Genomic DNA, 20,358 nt, shown 5'->3' with positions numbered 1-20,358 from the left:
GAGATGTTACTCTTGAAAGATCATGACTTATAATTCAAAATCCAAACAATTTTCAATACCATTACAAATGTACATGGTCTAGGTACAAAATTGATTAATATGATATTTCTGACCCTAAATCAACAAACATACGAGTTAAGATGTGATTTGACTATCATAAGAACTATTTAAAATTATTAGAATTTAATCATAACTGTTTTCCCTTTACAATTTCTTAAAAACATAAGCAATGTTGTAAACAAGGTTTTGTCAGGAAGGTATAAAACTTGAGGTGATGAAAGAGGTTAAGAAAAGCACTTCAATATTAGGATTCAGGGGAGTGTTGACCCATCCTCTGCACACTTGTAACTATATTCCTGCTGTTGCGTTAGTTTTGAACATAACCATTCTTGTTTTTTAGCATTCGAAAGCATATATTTTGAGCTTGGTGTTAAAATTTTTAAAAAATGTTATAGATAAATTTGATGTTTACTTCTTAAGATGAGTTTTTGTGTAATGTTGAGAAATTTTCACTTCATTGAATTTTGGATCAATTATTTTACTGGGTAGGTATTCTTAAAATTTATTTTTAAACACACTTTTAAACATTGATTTGTATTTGTCTATACATCCATTCTAGAAAAACTTAAACTTACGAGAATGGTCCATTCGATTTTAAATCCTGAAATAAAATAAATAGATTTGGTTGTATAAAAGCATTACAAAAAAATTACAGCAATTACATTTTTTTTGTTTTTGGCTTTTTTTACGTCAATAATTGAATAATCCTATTAACTATATATTTTTCAAATGAATTCTAGAACGACTTAGCACAATTTAAAGAGTAACAGTTACAAAAATTTCAGTTTGTACAAAGTTTTTTTAAAAATTGTGGATGATATCCCTTGCAACTCGCCAATTTTTCCAACACGAGGACTTTTCAATATGATAACAAAACTTACAAACACATTTTTATGCCATAGGAAAACAAAATTTATAAATATGAGTTTTTACTTGTCTATTGATGAGTTATAATTTTGTTTAAAAAACGTTGGTTTACAATGACATAAATAGGATTTTATCAGGGGTGTGGGGAAAGATACGGAGCGCCTTAAAAAAATTCTGACACCACTCTTGAAACAAACTTTTCAATAGTATCCGTAGACACAGTGTTTCGCCCTTTTAGGGCTCATCAGTATGGGTCTATTCATCAGAGTTGATTTTTCACGTGATTCACGTGGCGGGGCTTGAACCGGGAACCCTTAGATTACAAGGCCAACACCCTACCCATTGCGCCATTACCCCATGACGAGTAAGAAATTAAATTTCGACCAGAGAGCTCAATTAACTTATTTATGATTAGTTGGGGGCCTTGCACTTATGGCTAATTATAGTATCTATATTTTGTACTATTTAAAAGCAAATATAATTTATTTTATTGGAAAAATATGAAAAATTGCAATATGGATTTATAGTTTATACTGTAATAGAATTTGTAAATAAGGTCAGAACATTTCTTTCTTCTCAAATCTATAAACCTGGCTAACATGAACTCAGTTGGGGTTGTGAAATAATTATATTTTAGTATAGCGGACAATGTGCAACATTTTTTCTCAAATCTTATCAGGGATATAAAGGGATAAGACAATGGCCGATAAATTAATGTTCATCCCATATGAAGATACACAAAACTCCCTCTTATGTAGATTACAAATATTGGTTGAAACGTTTGGACACGCATCTTAATGAATTAACCAATGAAAATTCATTTAAAGTTCCCAAAGTTAAAGCCAACGAATATGAAATCATTATCATATAACCTTGCGGACTTATGTAATAAACAGCTCAATGTCCCCTACCTCCCAGGGAATTACCAATACCCTACGTATTATATTCATGTTTGGAACTTTATTATTTCAGATTATGCATATGCCTTTTATGTAAACGAAATTCAGTAAATCTAAGTAATTTGTTAGTACATATGAGTTTGCTTAATAAGATCTCATAAGCAGCTGAACTAGGCACTCTTAAGACATTATAATTAGGAAAAATTTATTGAAAACTAAACCGCTTTATTACATCTAGACCTTTTCAAATTCCCAACTATTACATACATAGCTTGCACACAAATCCATTTGAAGTTTCACCTCGTTACATCAATTGTAGACTTTTATAAAAATACAATTTTTTAAACATTTTATTTTTTAAATCAGAGAAAAATTTTAGTGCTCAATTACAGGGATGCTTTGCTTATAAATGATTTTTTCTACCAGTGACTAAGAGTTGCTAGGCCACGTTTTCAATTTTATTTGAATAATCCGACAAGTTTGAAACAAGTAGGACAATTATAACAAGCATAAATTAACTAGAAGCTACACTTCTTGGACGATGGAGAGACCAACCCAAATTTAGTAAAGCTCTGCTTTTTAAAAAGATACATTGACTACTAATCTAGTAAAAATGAAGAATAATAACATAATGTTTTTACGACAAGTATTCTATTATTTCTAAGAGAGTGAAGGACTGACATACCTAAATAAAAAAGAAACTACGTTATACTTAAAATTATAAAACATAAAATATTTTTATAAATTTTTTTATATAAATAATTATAAAATCATTAAAATGCAAATGTTAGGGCTTTTTACAGGCCATACTTTAAAAGCTTCGCTTTCTATTCTGTTTTTCTCCACAACCCAGATTGATCTTTAATTAAATGTATTTAGAATTCAATTCTTCCACTCTTTGATCAAATCTTATCTTTACCAAAATCAAAATTCAATATTGAAGTATAGAGATATTTTATACAGGTTCAATCAAACACATAGAAAGATAGCAAGCAAGATAGATAGATAAAAAATAGGGTAGATAGATTGTTGTTCAGAATAGATAGATTTATTGAATAATTGCAGGGATAAGTTATACATAAAAACTGGTTTTCTTTAGTTAATATTTTTATTCAATTTGACACTTTCAATTAACAAGGTATGGCAGTCATTCCAAGACCTCAGTTACTTTTGATCGTATAGCACCGCGTCACACAGGACAATAGGCAGCCGAAACCGCCAAAAAATTGTGTATTGTGGTTGTTGTTTGCCTTAAAATATGGTTTTTGACATTTTTTCAATATATTTCACCAATTTATTTTGCTTTTTAACAACAATTACAAGCTTCAACCGAATTGCTCTAAAATCGGAATGTTAATTTCATATGCTTTAATCATTTAAAAAAGAATGGTATTATTTACAAGTACTCATCTTTTAATTTTGGAATGATCGGTTTGCTTAACAATGTGTATCCATACAGATTTGTAAAAACTGTTTATTTTCAAAAGCAACGCTTTTAGGCATTTAGGGTGTGACGGTTCCTACGTCGCTAACGGATAGCTATAATATTTATTTAAACATTTAGAATTGTCTTAATGACATCAAAACTAGCAAGAGGTGTACTTTTACTTATTATATTTGAAGGTTATTGGCAAAAACATCTCAAAATGTAAGTACTTTTAATAGTTATTTCTCGCATCGTATTATAAACGGCTTTCCGCGGATACATAATGTACAAATATGAGATTAAAACTAGTTTTTTTAGCCCCGAGATGCCGAAGGCACCGGCTAAAAAAACTGGTTTCAAACTTATAATTGAAAGCTGGATATAATACGATGCTAGACATAGTTTTTTCGTATGGATGAGAACAGGTTCCTATCCACCGGATTCGAATGAATACGAGAACATCTTATTAATTATCCTGTTTTTTTTTCTAGCACTATAAACAAATTTTATTTATTTTGAATAAACACTAAAACCCAATTGTGTGAGAAATGAAGGAAAGGAAAATTGAACCACATATAACAAAGATTTTCAGCTCTATGGTTTTAAACATTTTTACAACAATTTCAAAGATACAATTAAATTTTGAAGATTAAATACTTTCACCTTTGATTCCTTGGTTTAGTTTGAAAATTAAAACAAACTTTATTCATACACACTTCCTTTCATTTTAACTATTTCTGTAGTGGAGTGGCTATATAATTTATTATTCGTGGACAATTGTCTATAAGACGTACGATACATGATATTTCAGTACGGCAAAACTAGAAAACTTTAAATTAAGCAGGGATCATGGGATAAGACAATGGTCGACAAATTGATTTAAATCCTCAATGATGATCATAAAAATATCCATTTCCTGTAGAGTGAAACTTTTATTTTTGATTAAATAAAAGATAACGTTGGTATAAAACTTTGAGTACCAGTGTAATATACAGTTCAATATCCCCTTCTTCCGTGGAATTGAGAAAAAATACACTACCATAATTCAGCCTGGATTGTATAATTTAGTCTTAAAACTTTACATTTGTTTGTTTCCTCATTTAGTTGTAAAATTTTGAACTTGAAATAAAGTAAATTCAGGATTGTTTAGTGTTTGTCTAGATGGATAGATACACTTGCAATTTATTATTTTATCAATACAAAGATGATAAAATCCATTGTAGCAAAACTTGCAAATCTAGCTGGTCGAATTGTATTTGAAACACGTAAAATGTTTTCTTTTTAATATATATTTACCAAAAATATCCGCTTGGCGCTTTATATTTTTTTTTATTTTTGGCGATTTCTCTTTGGAGGATGGTTGTACCCTCCCCTCAAATAGCTATACACCTTTCCAGGTCATATAAGAAGCTACACTGTAAAGGAGAACCATATGGGTTCAGTGGTTAGATCCTTCGCTGCAGAAAGACAGACATACATCCTTTTATTTTATTATAAGAAATATTATTAGTTAGAAGGTCAGTAATAGTAAGGAAAGTTGTAACATAACATGGACATATAACATACTTTGTCATGTAGTTATATACAAACTATATCTGAAATTTCAAATTCTTCCCGAGCACCTATTGACATACTGACGAAAATATAGTTACCATTGAGAAATTTCCTTAAAATAGATGTACAAATAAGTAAACATAGTGTTGTTACTACCCAAGTATAGTTCAGTAAAACTTTATTCCATGTCTACATAAAAAGAAGAACAATTACAAAGTACAACAAAAAAGATAATTTTCAAATCTAACAAGAAAACCTAAAAACAAAACCTTTTCTTAACACCAGTGTCCGAAGATTTATTCGTTTGTTGAATTTTGATTAGTTGGTTCTAAACTAGTAGTTGTCTATACTTTTGAACCTATAATTTAATCTTCAGAATGGGTAATCATCATTGGGAAAATGTATCATTTATCTTCCATTTTTCCCTTTATCTTAAAGATATTTTGATTGCTTTATATGGACAATTTTGTTTTTGTTTTATCTGAAAGACATAAAAATGTAGAATAAGATTTGAAACAGTGAGAAGAATCACATAAAATTCAGGGATTTTAGGTGAAAAGACAATAGATATAAATTAACGTACATCCCCAATGATGATAAACAAAATAATCCCTTATGCAAATAAAAATGCTTGGTTTAAAAACTAACCATTCACAATTCAAAAAGTACCTAAAATCTTTGAGCCATCGAATACAATACGTGGATATAAAACTTTCGGTGTAATTTATAGTCAAATGTACACTTTCTCCCTGCATAAGATCTCAGTGAATAAATTATTCAATTTCAAAGGAAACAAATAAGATATTTGGTAGAAATATTTTTTTCTCTCCATCTTCTTTAGATTTCATAAAGATGGAGTCTTGAAGGAAAGATTTTCTCTACTTCTCCATCTAATGGATATAGAATAAGTGGATATACTGACAGAGTAAAATTTGTCGGCAATTTGAGTTCTTAATATTAGCCTCATTTATTGGTAAGTTCGATAATCCATGAGGAGGGAAGGGGGGGGGGGTGATGGTAAAGTGGATATCGTTTTTTAGCCAGCTGAAACACTTTTTACACTTTTCACTTTAGTATATTACATGAAAACCTGTTGCAAAATCCAAGTTATAATATATCGATTTGTACAGCATGACCCTCGAAAAAGTATTTTTAAGCATCTGCAGCCTATATTTCTCAATAAAATATTAAAAGATTCATATGTACTTGTTCTCTATAATTTTCTACATCAAAGGGTATCAAAATATTTTTTTTACATCAATTAACAGCCGAGATTTTTAAAGCCAAAGTTTGGAAAAAGTGCTTGAGAAACTGGATATTGCTAAATATTTTTTAGTTTTTTATTAGTATATTACTTTTTATCAACCAGTTAAAAAACAAATAAGAAAGAAGAGCAAGTTTACAATTGTTACATTTTTTATTGCATTGAAAAACGTTACTTTTACATATAAAAAACTACTTTTCAAATTTTACTGAATACATTTTTCTTATAACCATTTTCCCTCAAATCTTATAATATCTCCCACTTATTAATATGACCTTAAATAAACCCCTCCCCAATTTCTGCTCATTACCGGAAGTATTAGCGCAACCTTTACCAATAAATTCGCGCCCACTCATCAAATTAATCTAAGACACATAAAAATCATTTAAATTGTTAAATGTTCAATAAAAGTTTGTAGCTGTAACTTTTTGTTTTTTTTAACTTATTTTGATAAAATAAAAAGTGTTTGATTTCTGTTTATGTAAACTTTCAATTTGCTACTATTTTTTATAGGATTTCTTTCTGTAAGGGTGTTTTTGCAATTTACACTAATCTAAAAATGCCTTTTAAAGCAAGTGAAAAAAGTGCTTTCAGCATGAAATAAATTTCTTGGAAACATCTTTATATAAGTTTTATAAAAAGTATTGAAATTATGAGGAAAACACGTCATTTCACTTTAAAAAAACATTTTTCTTGAAAAGTTACATTTTCCTCAGCCACTTTTTTCAAAACTTTGGCTCTAAAAATCTCAGCTGTTAATTGATGTAAAAAAAATATTTTTATATCTACTTATGTGGAAATCTACAGAGAACAAGGACATATACATTTTTTGATAATTCATTGAGAAATATGGGCTGCAGATGCTTAAAAATACTTTTTCGAGGGTCATGCTGTATTTAATTCTTTTCATAGTTTAAACAGTATTAGATTGACATGGCACCAGTAAAGTGCAGAAGAGGGTTTAGGGGTTTGGTCAACAACTCCATAAAACAAAATATTAGAAAGATTTGCGATCCCCTTTTGTTCTCCCCCTCAAGGTTTCACACCCCACTAGTGAATTGCTGTGCACACCACTTTATGAAGTATATAGCAAGGGAAATTAATTAATAATCTTTTAACTTAATCATTTTTATTCCTGTCTTTTGTAACATAAATATCATTGCAGAATATTTGAACTGTAGGTTTTACAGGGGGGGGGGGGGGGGAGTGGTATTGCACTGTTAATAACACTAGTGCCATCATTTTTTTTATAAAATGTTCTCTTATTCGTTAGCTTAAAAACTTTGATACTTAAACTAAATTATGATTGGTTGCTTCATTAAGCTGAGCGTAAAATTTGAACTAATAGTTTTAATCTACAGAAGTGATAATTTTGATTATCATTGTTGATGTACTTCAATACATCGTCCATTGTCAAAAACCGGAGGTTTTGGTTTGATAATTTATGAGTTTCCAGAAATGTAGGCTAGTGTTTGGCTCTCCCCTGAATGATTTAAAAATCCGCTAAAATAAGAAATGTTGCGGTTGTTCAAATCATCCCCCAAAATCTAAGTAAATAAAAATAATGACTTTAAGATCAATTGGCCTATCCCTGGATGTCTGTCTAAAACCAACCAAGCATCTAACCAGCCACATTTGATTGAGTTTATTTCTTATTCTTAGGGTAAAACTTTTCCAAACCTTTTCTCTTGGTATTCACGCATTACTGTAAAGAAAACTTAGAAACTTATATAATAAGCAATATATGCTAAATTTAGTAACATGTAATTTTAAGTTTAAAGCAAATATAAGTTTTCTACAGGATAAGAACCGGTTCTCATCCATACTAAAGAATCATGTATAGCATCGTATTATAGACAATTTATCACGAATATTAAAATAAAAGTCACAAAATTGATACCAGTTTTGTTAGGCCGGGACTTGGCTCCTCGGGGATAACAAAACCAGTTCTAATATTATGAATCCGCGGAAAGATGTCTGTAATACGATACGATAAATAACCATACCATATAATGTTTCATATTTTCGAACTCATTCTATTATACATTCTAATGCTCTAATTCTTTTATAATTATGCGTTTGTGACAATATATTCAATAGTCTTTATTTTCCTGTATTAATTCTATTATATAATATTTTTTCATTTGTCTGTTAAGATCAAGCTTACCACGGCGCTGATTAAGTTCTCCATTTTAAGAAAGAATCACATAGCTAGCTGGATGATGAATTAGTTAATTTTTAACTAAAAGTCTTGAGATTATTTTAGGCTTTCTGAAGCTTTCAGGCTGTGTACGAACATCCCATAATTGATAAACCTACACAAGCTGTTTGTACAGAGTTCCAAAGTTATTTTTGTGTGTTGGGGGAGTTACTCAATAACTATCATGTATCAAGGATACTTAAGTCTATAAAAACGCAGGATCAAACAATCAAACAGTATGTTTTTTTTAAAGATGCTATTCTAAATATGAGCTTACGATATTTAATACAGGTTTTCAAAAAAATTGTAACAGTCAACTTCGGATGAACCATATTAAACTTTAAAATTAATTATTAGTGGTTAGAAACGGTAAGAAACATTAAGTACATTCTTAAAGTATTTAGAAAATGTCACTAAGAAAATAATAAAAAATATTAGGTGGTAAGAGCTAAACCAATCGATACATTATCACTTAGAAGTTGCACCATATTTTCATGTACTCTGATTTGATAAAGTAAGGCTTGCAACTGGCTAAAATGTCAATATCCCTATACACCCCCTTTTCCAATCCCCTCCTGCCTACTGGATAAACAAACTGACCAAAACACGAGTTCCATATTACCCTAAATTGACAACAAAATTTCGTATATCCTTTTCAATGCTAGACCGTACAATATGCACAGAAGAAATATATATGTATAATGTATATTGTATAATGCTTGATTTAAGTATTGGCGGCACTAAATAAATCTATCAGTAATCTTTAGAATTTTTAAGTCAATCTTAAAATAACAACAGATTAACTCAAAATTGAGAGACATTTATAGATTTGTACATTAAAGAAACAAATTTTTAAAAGAAACAAATTAGGTCCATTCTTTTATCCTTTTTTGACAAGATATCCCATTATATAAAGTAGTAAGCTTTTTTATTGTCTGTAGCGAAGGATCTCACTAACCTCTGAACTGATATAGTTTCCTTCAGAGTGAAGCTTCCAACTTCTCAATAAAAATGAACCCACAAAAAAAATATTTTTTATTACTTTTTCTTTTCAAAACTCAAGTTTAAAATGGGGAGGGGGGTTTGACTCCCCCTCCCTTCAAGTGCCCCAAGAGGCTTTTAGGGGGTGTAGCCACTAGTCTTTAATAAAGTATCTACCTGACCAATTATCTATATTTGTTGTCCGACCTGATGACCTATATCCTATATCTATGCAAATATATAAAAGTTGTGCAAAATAAAATATAACAATTTCATACTTTTGCCAACTTTGATTGTGTGTGTTGGGGTGTGCACACGTTTAAGCAATTATTATATTTTCAAAGGCTAAGATTTTCTATCTTTACAGCAACATAATGGAAAGAATATCTAAAATATTTGGATTTTTTTTACCAGTTCCTCATTTCAGCATTTAAAAAATCATATACAATTTTTTTGTTTGGGGTTAACAAAACTGGAATTGATTCTTTATTTTTTATTTTACTATCCGCGGAAAGCTGTCTATAATACGATGCAATAAGTAACATTTCTTTGTACAAACAGCTATCCCATTCAAATTGCATCAGAGCGGTAGCTTAACTACTTCATTTGGATAATCTAACACAGCTGTTACAAATTACAATTACAAATAAACCTAACCCAACCTAGTTTATGTTTATTTTTAAATTAATTTTACTGAAGGCTGTTTTATGTGGACATATTTGTATATATGTTTAAAGGATGGCTTAGCTATGAAAGTTTTTGACAGATATGCAGGTTGTTAAACATCTTGTTATATGTATACTATCTATCTTCCTAGATGTCTTTCTATCTATCTATCCACATAGAAATAACTATATATCTATCTACATATTCTTAGTATATTTTGACAGATATGCAGGTTGTTAATCATCTTGTTAGATGTCTACTATCTATCTTCCTAGATGTCTTTCTATCTATCTATCTGAATATTCTTGTTAAATCTAGATGGATGTACACGTTTTGTATATGTCTATCTTTCTACCTATAAATAATATAACTTAGTATATATTAAGTAATATGATTATTTATCTACATACATATTCATTTTTCTATCTGACTATATGATTATCTTTTACAAAATTTATAAATATTTATCTGTGAATATTTAAATTATATATAGATAGAAAAAGATATCTAAAACATTAAGTGGCATTTTCGCTTAAATACAAGATTAATAAATGAAAACAAATCTTAAAAGATCACAAACAGCAAAATACAAGTGAACATAGAGAAATTTCCTTATGCAAGTAAATTAGAAAAATATTTTAGAGTAGAATTTTATATCAGGGAATAAAAAAGTTTTTAAACTGAACAGTCGAACTGGATTTATTTTTAAAATATGACTATCAGCAGTTTTTTTTGCTGGATTAATTTCTTTTGTTTTGATTCAAGACATATTTTTTTGTAGGATTTCAAAAAAATGTATTTATATAATACAATTCAATCAAACGCTTTAATGAAGTCAAACTGTATTTTATTGGTTTAAAAAAGTATGATAGTACATATTTATGTGTAGAGTGTACACTATTGTACATACTTATATGAAAAGCGTACACTATTGTACATATTTATGTGTAGTATTTACACTATAGTACATATTTATTTGGAGTGTGTACACTTTTGTACATATTTATGTGAAGTATGTACACTATTGTACATATTTATGTGTCGAGTGTACAATATTGTGCATATTTATGTGGAGTGTGTACACTATTGTACATATTTATGTGTAGAGTGTATACTATTGTGCATATTTATGTGAAGTATGTACACTATTGTACATATTTATGTGTAGAGTGTACACTATTGCATATATCTGTAAGTATATTATAAACATTATGTGTACATCTATATGTATAGTGTACACACTAATACATATCATGTATTACAGCAAGTGCACATATTACTTAAGTTGTGTGCATCTTAAAGGTCTGCATTTTCAAAGAATCTAATATACATGAATACAAATATTATGTTTTTTTAATAATACAATGATTTTTTTTGCTGCTTTGCTCACAATTAGATCAATCAGCTAGAGAATCAAAGGACTTCATCTGCTTGTAATGAGATTCGATACATAAGCGCCCGCTAAAGGTTATGAGGGTCAGTAACATTCTAAAGATAACCAATTCATTCCTTCTTTTTCTATTCGTGTCACATGCCAGACATAGCAGCAGTACGTATCATTTGTAACATATCTAGTATAAAGAGGTGTGGTTTAGACTTGGACCTTACACCTCCCAGACGAACGTTGTAATTTTGCTCACAATTAAATGCTTTATCCTTATAACTAATAGTTCCATTATCTGTAGAAAGATATGAATGCTTGGAAATGCTGGTGACATCTCATAATATTTGCATTCAACACAAAACATGGGGATATATAATTATCTATCTATCCTATTACCCCTCTATTTATATTTATGTTTTATTTATTTTGATATTATATAATTGTAACCACAAATTTAAACCAATTGAACATATAGCTATTAGAAAGGTTAGGTTAGATTTATAAAAATGTAAGATGTTGGTCCCCTGCTGTGGTTGGAGGATTTGTTGTCGTCTTTATATAAAAGTAACAGGATGTTTGTCTGTAGATATCATCTTGCTAACCAATATATTTCTATTTATCCATACATAAAGGTTTGAAATGACTAGTGTATGTGTATATTTAGCTTACCAACCAACCATGGTATATTTATTTTATTGTATACTTGCAATGCATAGAAACCACTTGTCCCAAAATACATATGCCTGCTAGACTGGTTCTTACAATTTGAAAAATCTAAAGGGATAAGACAATAGACGATTGATTTATGTACAAATGTACTCATGATAAACCAAATTACCACTTCTGTATAATAAAATCATTCTAAAAAAGTACCAACTGCTTAAAATGTAATAAAAGTCCCAAAAGTTATTAAGACGTTGAATAAAAACTGAATATCAAAATATAAGTACTGGTAAAATTTATCCCCTCTTTCGCTGATATTTTTTTGTTTTCAACGAGAAAATTTATCCATTAGCAGCACAGCACAAAAATAAGAATATTGGACCAGTCTAATATATGTTGGTTTAGAATTTATTACACATACCAAGATTTCACTATTTCACTATGGCATTTTTAATATCATTCTTACTTAGTAATATTTAACTTTTTTGTGTATGATTTTAAGAAAAGAAAAAAAGTTAAAGTTGTCTTTTTGTGCAGTAACTCTTTTAAAGGATATGTATCTTTGAATTCAGTCTTTTTTTATTAGCTTTATTTTAATTACCATAAAAATGTAAATAATTTTATTGAATTTGTAGTGTTTCTTTAACTTAAAAAGTAGTTGTCGTAAGCTTTGTTAAGAAGCCCAATCATTACTACATTTGATTTCTGTGACGTCATATTCTCCATCTCTTTTTTAGGGGTTTTCTTTCCCACTTTTCCTCTTATCTCCTTCATTTTATGACGTCTCAGGAATTAAAAGTGGTACAAGAGTGGTACAGATTGGGCTTCGTCATTTTTTTAACAAAAATAATTCCGTAAAAAATTTCAAAAAAAAACTTTTGTTTTCTTACCTAACCTAGAAAGATAGGAAGGAGTGAATGGAATGTACCAGTTTTATGTGGGTATTTAAGTTTTCATACAATATCACACATGATTTTCATAAATAGCACAAACATAAAAAGTGTTAACACCAATGCTATTCTAGCGATTTTCCTCAGGGTGCTTGGCGACCAAATAACCCCGTCCCCGACATCCCACTTACTTTGAAATAAATTAATAATATAGAGGGGTAGAGGGTAGTTTTTTTTTATATATTTGACTTACTTAAAGTAATGTTACATTTGGTTCAGGTATATGCCTCAAAGGTTTAGGCCGTCCGCAGTGATTAGGCATACATACAGTATTAAAAACAGCTTCCTCCTTATTCTCAATCGGGGTTTCCTTTATTAGGAAACTTGACCAAATATAGTTTAAAATGGTCAATGACAGCAAGACCATTTATCTCTTCACATCATTATTGTATTATGCGTTACCCGAAATAAGCTTTTGGCTATTTTATAACTATTTTATAATTTTATTTGCTGCATCGTATAATAGATATTTTAGTATGTTCAGTACGTTCTTTCCGGAAACAATATTTTAGTTCACTAGGAGCACGGGCCAACTTATAATGGCTTCAAGTTGGCGTTCAACACAACAACAAATTAATTTTACTTAACATCCTTTTTTTTTGATGATTTTAATTTTCCTCCTAAATCTTTAAGATATTTTCTTTGAAGACAATGAAATAAAACAATATAAGACACAACAAAGCTCTCATAAAATGACAGCTTCAAAATAGATGATTAATAAAAATATTGAGAAAATTACATGATCACAAATATGTAACAAATTAAACCAGAAATATCCATAAGAGTAAATGCCAAACATGTCATTCTTCTTAATAAGTGTTAACCCTAAGACTGGCATTTGATCAAACGGTCGGACAAACCTCTGATACAATATATCATTGCTAATAAACATTTTTTTTTTATTTTTAACCTTTGCCCATAATAGCTAATTAAAATTATTACATGTACCTTTGTATAGCTTCCCTAAACTATTGAAAACTGGCTACTGATACATATATGTTGTTTTGTATGAATGGAATGTGTTTGACTTCACTCACCTTCGCATTGAAAGTGTTTCATCACTTCTTCAACATGTGACCAGAGAGAGAGAGAGAAAGAAAAAGAGGACAATGGGCTGTTTATTACACTAGTCCCAATCTACAAAAAGGGTGATTTTGTGTATCATCATTGGGGATGAATATCAATTTATCGGTCTTATCTTAGATCCCGGCATTATAACCCATTAAAACTGTTGACATTCTATCCATATGCGGTTTTAAGGGTTATTGTCGGCAATATTGCTTAAATTAAAAGTGGCTGTGTATGGCATGATCTCCACATAATATTTTAAACAATTTTTGTAAACATGCATCAAATCTACAGTCATTATAACTACATACTTTTTAGCTATAATGACGACATCATTTTATTCTACACTACAAATTATTTCTACAGCCTTTTGCTACTTTAATTTAATCATTATTTGCTTTCGTAAGTCTTTGCAAAAATATGAAATATTATTGACTATATACGGAAGTAATTGCATACCAACGTTCACAACTACATTTCTAGTTTCAAATCATTTTGACTTTGGAATAGTCAATGCTTTTTTAAGCCGCCGCCAATTAAAGCTGCATCCGTAACGTTACCGTTCCAAAGAGAAAACAATGAGTGTAAAGATAAATATACATACTCATATTCAAACATCTCAAATAACAAACCAATTATAGATTTTGAATATGAATTATCATTAAAGGAATCACCATACAAGATCTGAAATCTATAGAATAATAAAAGCGTTAAAAATGCAACTAATACAGTTGATGTACTATTTCTAGAAAGCTATATAAAAATTTGACACTTTTTTTTATAAATTCTATTTATTTTCTTTATTGGGTAAATATTAGCTGACGTAAGTAAAACCACAGAGAAAATAATTCTGAAAGAAATATGTTAAAAAATGTTCTACAATTAATTTTTATACAAAAATTTGCATTCACAATTTAAATTTTTTTAACATTACATTTTATTTATTTCAGTTATTATAGTTATTATTTTTTAATGGGAGGAATATGTTTACCTACCACACTAATTTTAAGATCTACTTGTTTTTTTCTTTCTTTTCTGCTTACCTTATGAAATCAAAGATAAAACAAATACCATCAGATGTAAAGTGGTGACTCTATGATAGATAACGGTTTAAAACACTATTACACAAGGAGCAATCTACTCTTTCATATTTACTCAATGAAAGCTAAGATCAGAAAAATACCATTACATGTAAAGTGGTGCCTCATTGTAGGGCTATCTCAACAAAATTATCTCATATTTGTCATCGTTCTACTCTTCATGCAGTTAGCATACGTTTATACCAGCTGTTTATATCAAGTTTGACAGCATATAAGAATAATTTTAGTTTATTTAAAAGTAGACATACATTATTAAACAATTAGGTAAAAAAATAAACTATTATAAAAATAATATCCCTATCTTGTTAAAGTATCAATTAATGCCTTCTTAAGGAACTATGAGCGTGATTATTTTTGTCCAAAAATATGCGCAATTCATTTACTATTGCCAAAGAAAAAAAAGTTTTACCATTAAAGAGTTGGTACTTCAATTAATAGTCATACCCAAAGGCGTTTTTACGTAAATCTTCTTACCATTAAATAGATTTTTGCTATTATATGAATTTCAACAATTTTGTATAAACACTGTTTTCATTGATCCCAGACAAATATAGAGATGAGTAAAGCCAATTATTTAGAAAACTACACACAGTTGGGAGAGTGAAACTAAGTTCTCTCTCATAGAAACAATTATTTAGGAACCTACACACAGTTGGGAGAGTGAAACAAAGTTCTCTTTCATAGAAACAATTATTTAGGAACCTACACACAGTTGGGAGAGTGAAACTAAGTCCTATCTCCTAGAAACAATTATTTAGGAACCTACACACAGTTGGGAGAGTGAAACTAAGTTCTCTCTCACAGAAACAATTATTTAGTAAACTACACACAGTTGTGAGAGTGAAACTAAGTTCTCTCTCATAGAAACAATAATTTCGTAAACTACACACAGTTGTGAGAGTGAAACTAAGTTCTCTCTCATAGAAACAATTATTCAGGAACCTACACACAGTTGGGAGAGTGAAACTAAGTTCTCTCTCATAGAAACAATTATTTAGGAACCTACACACAGTTGGGAGAGTGAAACAAAGTTCTCTTTCATAGAAACAATTATTTAGGAACCTACACACAGTTGGGAGAGTGAAACTAAGTCCTATCTCCTAGAAACAATTATTTAGGAACCTACACACAGTTGGGAGAGTGAAACTAAGTTCTCTCTCACAGAAACAATTATTTAGTAAACTACACACAGTTATGAGAGTGAAACTAAGTTCTCTCTCATAGAAACAATAATTTCGTAAACTACACACAGTTGTGAGAGTGAAACTAAGTTCTCTCTCATAGAAAAAATTATTTAGGAACCTACACACAGTTGGGAGAGTGAAACTAAGTTCTCTCTCATAGAAACAATTATTTAGTAAACTACACACAGTTGTGAGAGTGAAACTAAGTTCTCTCTCATAGAAACAATAATTTAAAACATTACAAATAGTTAGGAGAGTGAAACTAATTTCTGTCTCCTAGAAACAATTATTTAGGAACCTATACAAAGTTGTGAGAGTGAAACTAAGTTCTCTCTCATAGAAACAATGATTTAAAACACTACAAATAGTTAGGAGAGTGAAACTAAGTTCTCTCTCCTAGAAACAATTATTTAGTAAACTAAACACAGTTGTGAGAGTGAAACTAAGTTATCTCTCATAGAAACAATTATTTAGAAAACTAGACACAGTTGTGAGAGTGAAACTAAGTTCTCTCTCACAGAAACAATTATTTAGTAAACTACACACAGTTGTGAGGGTGAAACTAAGTTCTCTCGCATAGAAACAATTATTTAGAAAACTACACACAGTTGGGAGATTGAAACTAAGTTCTCTCTCATAGAAACAATTATTTAGGAACCTACACACAGTTGTGAGAGTGAAACTAAGTTATCTCTCATAGAAACAATGATTTAAAACACTACAAATAGTTAGGAGAGTGAAACTAAGTTCTCTCTCCTAGAAACAATTATTTAGTAAACTAAACACAGTTGTGAGAGTGAAACTAAGTTATCTCTCATAGAAACAATTATTTAGAAAACTAGACACAGTTGTGAGAGTGAAACTAAGTTCTCTCTCACAGAAACAATTATTTAGTAAACTACACACAGTTGTGAGAGTGAAACTAAGTTCTCTCGCATAGAAACAATTATTTAGGAACCTACACACAGTTGGGAGAGTGAAACAAAGTTCTCTTTCATAGAAACAATTATTTAGGAACCTACACACAGTTGGGAGAGTGAAACTAAGTCGTATCTCCTAGAAACAATTATTTAGGAACCTACACACAGTTGGGAGAGTGAAACTAAGTTCTCTCTCACAGAAACAATTATTTAGTAAACTACACACAGTTGTGAGAGTGAAACTAAGTTCTCTCTCATAGAAACAATAATTTCGTAAACTACACACAGTTGTGAGAGTGAAACTAAGTTCTCTCTCATAGAAAAAATTATTTAGGAACCTACACACAGTCGGGAGAGTGAAACTAAGTTCTCTCTCATAGAAACAATTATTTAGTAAACTACACACAGTTGTGAGAGTGACACTAAGTTCTCTCTCATAGAAACAATAATTTAAAACATTACAAATAGTTAGCAGAGTGAAACTAATTTCTGTCTCCTAGAAACAATTATTTAGGAACCTATACAAAGTTGTGAGAGTGAAACTAAGTTCTCTCTCATAGAAACAATGATTTAAAACACTACAAATAGTTAGGAGAGTGAAACTAAGTTCTCTCTCCTAAAAACAATTATTTAGTAAACTAAACACAGTTGTGAGAGTGAAACTAAGTTATCTCTCATAGAAACAATTATTTAGAAAACTAGACACAGTTGTGAGAGTGAAACTAAGTTCTCTCTCACAGAAACAATTATTTAGTAAACTACACACAGTTGTGAGAGTGAAACTAAGTTCTCTCGCATAGAAACAATTATTTAGGAACCTACACACAGTTGGGAAAGTGAAACTAAGTTCTCTCTCATAGAAACAATTATTTAGAAAACTACACACAGTTGTGAGAGTGAAACTAAGTTATCTCTCATAGAAACAATGATTTAAAACACTACAAATAGTTAGGAGAGTGAAACTAAGTTCTCTCTCCTAGAAACAATTATTTAGTAAACTAAACACAGTTGTGAGAGTGAAACTAAGTTATCTCTCATAGAAACAATTATTTAGAAAACTAGACACAGTTGTGAGAGTGAAACTAAGTTCTCTCTCACAGAAACAATTATTTAGTAAACTACACACAGTTGGGAGAGTGAAACTAAGTTCTCTCGCATAGAAACAATTATTTAGGAACCTACACACAGTTGGGAAAGTGAAACTAAGTTCTCTCTCATAGAAACAATTATTTAGAAAACTACACACAGTTGTGAGAGTGAAACTAAGTTATCTCTCATAGAAACAATTATTCAGGAACCTACACACAGTTGGGAGAGTGAAACTAAGTTATCTCTCATAGAAACAATTATTTAGAAACCTACACACAGTTGGGAGAGTGAAACTATGTTCTCTCTCATAGAAACAATTATTTAGAAAACTACACACATTTGGGAGAGTGAAACTAAGTTATCTCTCATAGAAACAATTATTTAGAAAACTACACACAGTTGGGAGAGTGAAACTAAGTTCTCTCTCATAGAAACAATTATTTAGAAAACTACACACAGTTGGGAGACTGAAACTAAGTTCTCTCGCATAGAAACAATTATTTAGGAACCTACACACAGTTGGGAGATTGAAACTAAGTCCTCAATCCTAGAAACAATTATTTAAGAAACTACACACAGTTGGGAAAGTGAAACTAAGTTCTCTCGCATAGAAACAATTATTTAGGAACCTACACACAGTTGGGAGAGTGAAACTAAGTCCTATCTCCTAGAAACAATTCACACTGCGTTCGAAGGTGCTTTGACTTTAGTGTCAGAACCTAAATTAGGACATAGTGCATTTCATTACCCTAGGTTAGGTAACTTCATTCCACTTTTCAATAAAATCTAAAATGCACCAGTTTTTGAGAAAATTAGATTTGAAAATTTCAAGTTCAATTTTCACCCACTAGGAGTTATCGCATAACCATGACAAAAAAAGCAAAGATTATTTATTTAAAATTTTGAACAAGTTTGCTTTTAAAAGTTCTTCATAAAACCACTCCTGAAGTGAGTTGATTCATTTTTATCAGTTGCTTTGCTAAGGTCACAGAAAATCAGCCTTAAATAAATCATATATAGAGAGGTTTTATGACAGACTTAAAAAAGCAAAACTGTTTAAAATTTTAAATAAATAATCTTTGCTTTTCTTGTCATGATTATGCGATAACTCCTAGTGGGTGAAAATAAACTTAAAAATTTTAACTCTAATTTTCTCAAAAACGGCTGCATTTTAGATTTTATTGAATAGTGAAATGAAGTTACCTAGCCTAGGGTAATGAAATGCACTATGTCCCAATTTAGGTTCTGACACTAAAGTCAAAGCAACTTCTTTACTTTATAATTATTTATTTAGTATAGTTCATTGAAATGTATTCTAAAATGCCCATCTAAATATAATTATTACTTCACCCTGTCAAATGGAATGTTATACAATTTTTTTTAAATCGTCAAAAATTACAGTATACTTATATTGTATATAAAATATGAAATATCAATATTTTAAGTTAAGAACTAAGTACAACTTATCAAATAATAGCAAAACAATGTTATGGTTTCAAAAAAAGATAAAAAGTAAATAAATTACCTTCAATACTATTGAGAAAAAAAATAATAAAAGCCTTAAAAGTGAAAGAAAAAAAGTAGAGAGCTGATCATTTTATTTTTTAATGTCCTTTTCCTTCATCTCTAAATTAGTCACAGATGCATTATAAGTAGGTTTTTAAACCATTATTTAAACATTATTGACATATTAACTGTGACGTGAAGTCGACTTACAGACAACACAGTATTATAGAGCAAACTTAGCTAACATAAAATAATTAATAACTAACACAAATTGGTTTTTGATTAAAAAATATGAATATATTTACATCTAAAAAATATAATACGAGTTAAGGGGGATTACTAGGCAGATTAGGTATAATATGTGGAGAAGTATGAGGAATACTTGGACGTCCTGCTTTGAGCCGGAGGCTGGAGGCGACGCACAGGTATAAGCACAATTGGGGCTGCGTAGGAATGAATTCCACAGCCAAGAAAGTGTGTTCGGATACAAGAAGACTTGTCACCACCAAACACAATACAGAACTGAACTCTTGGAGCGGGGTAGGCATAGAGATGGCGGCAACATGAAGAGAAGCTA

Source organism: Acartia tonsa, chromosome 8, assembly GCF_053477335.1.
Source record: "Acartia tonsa isolate MP-2025a chromosome 8, ASM5347733v1, whole genome shotgun sequence".
In the NCBI taxonomy this organism is placed as follows: Eukaryota; Metazoa; Arthropoda; class Copepoda; order Calanoida; family Acartiidae; genus Acartia; species Acartia tonsa.
Note: the sequence above shows the minus strand (reverse complement) of the source record.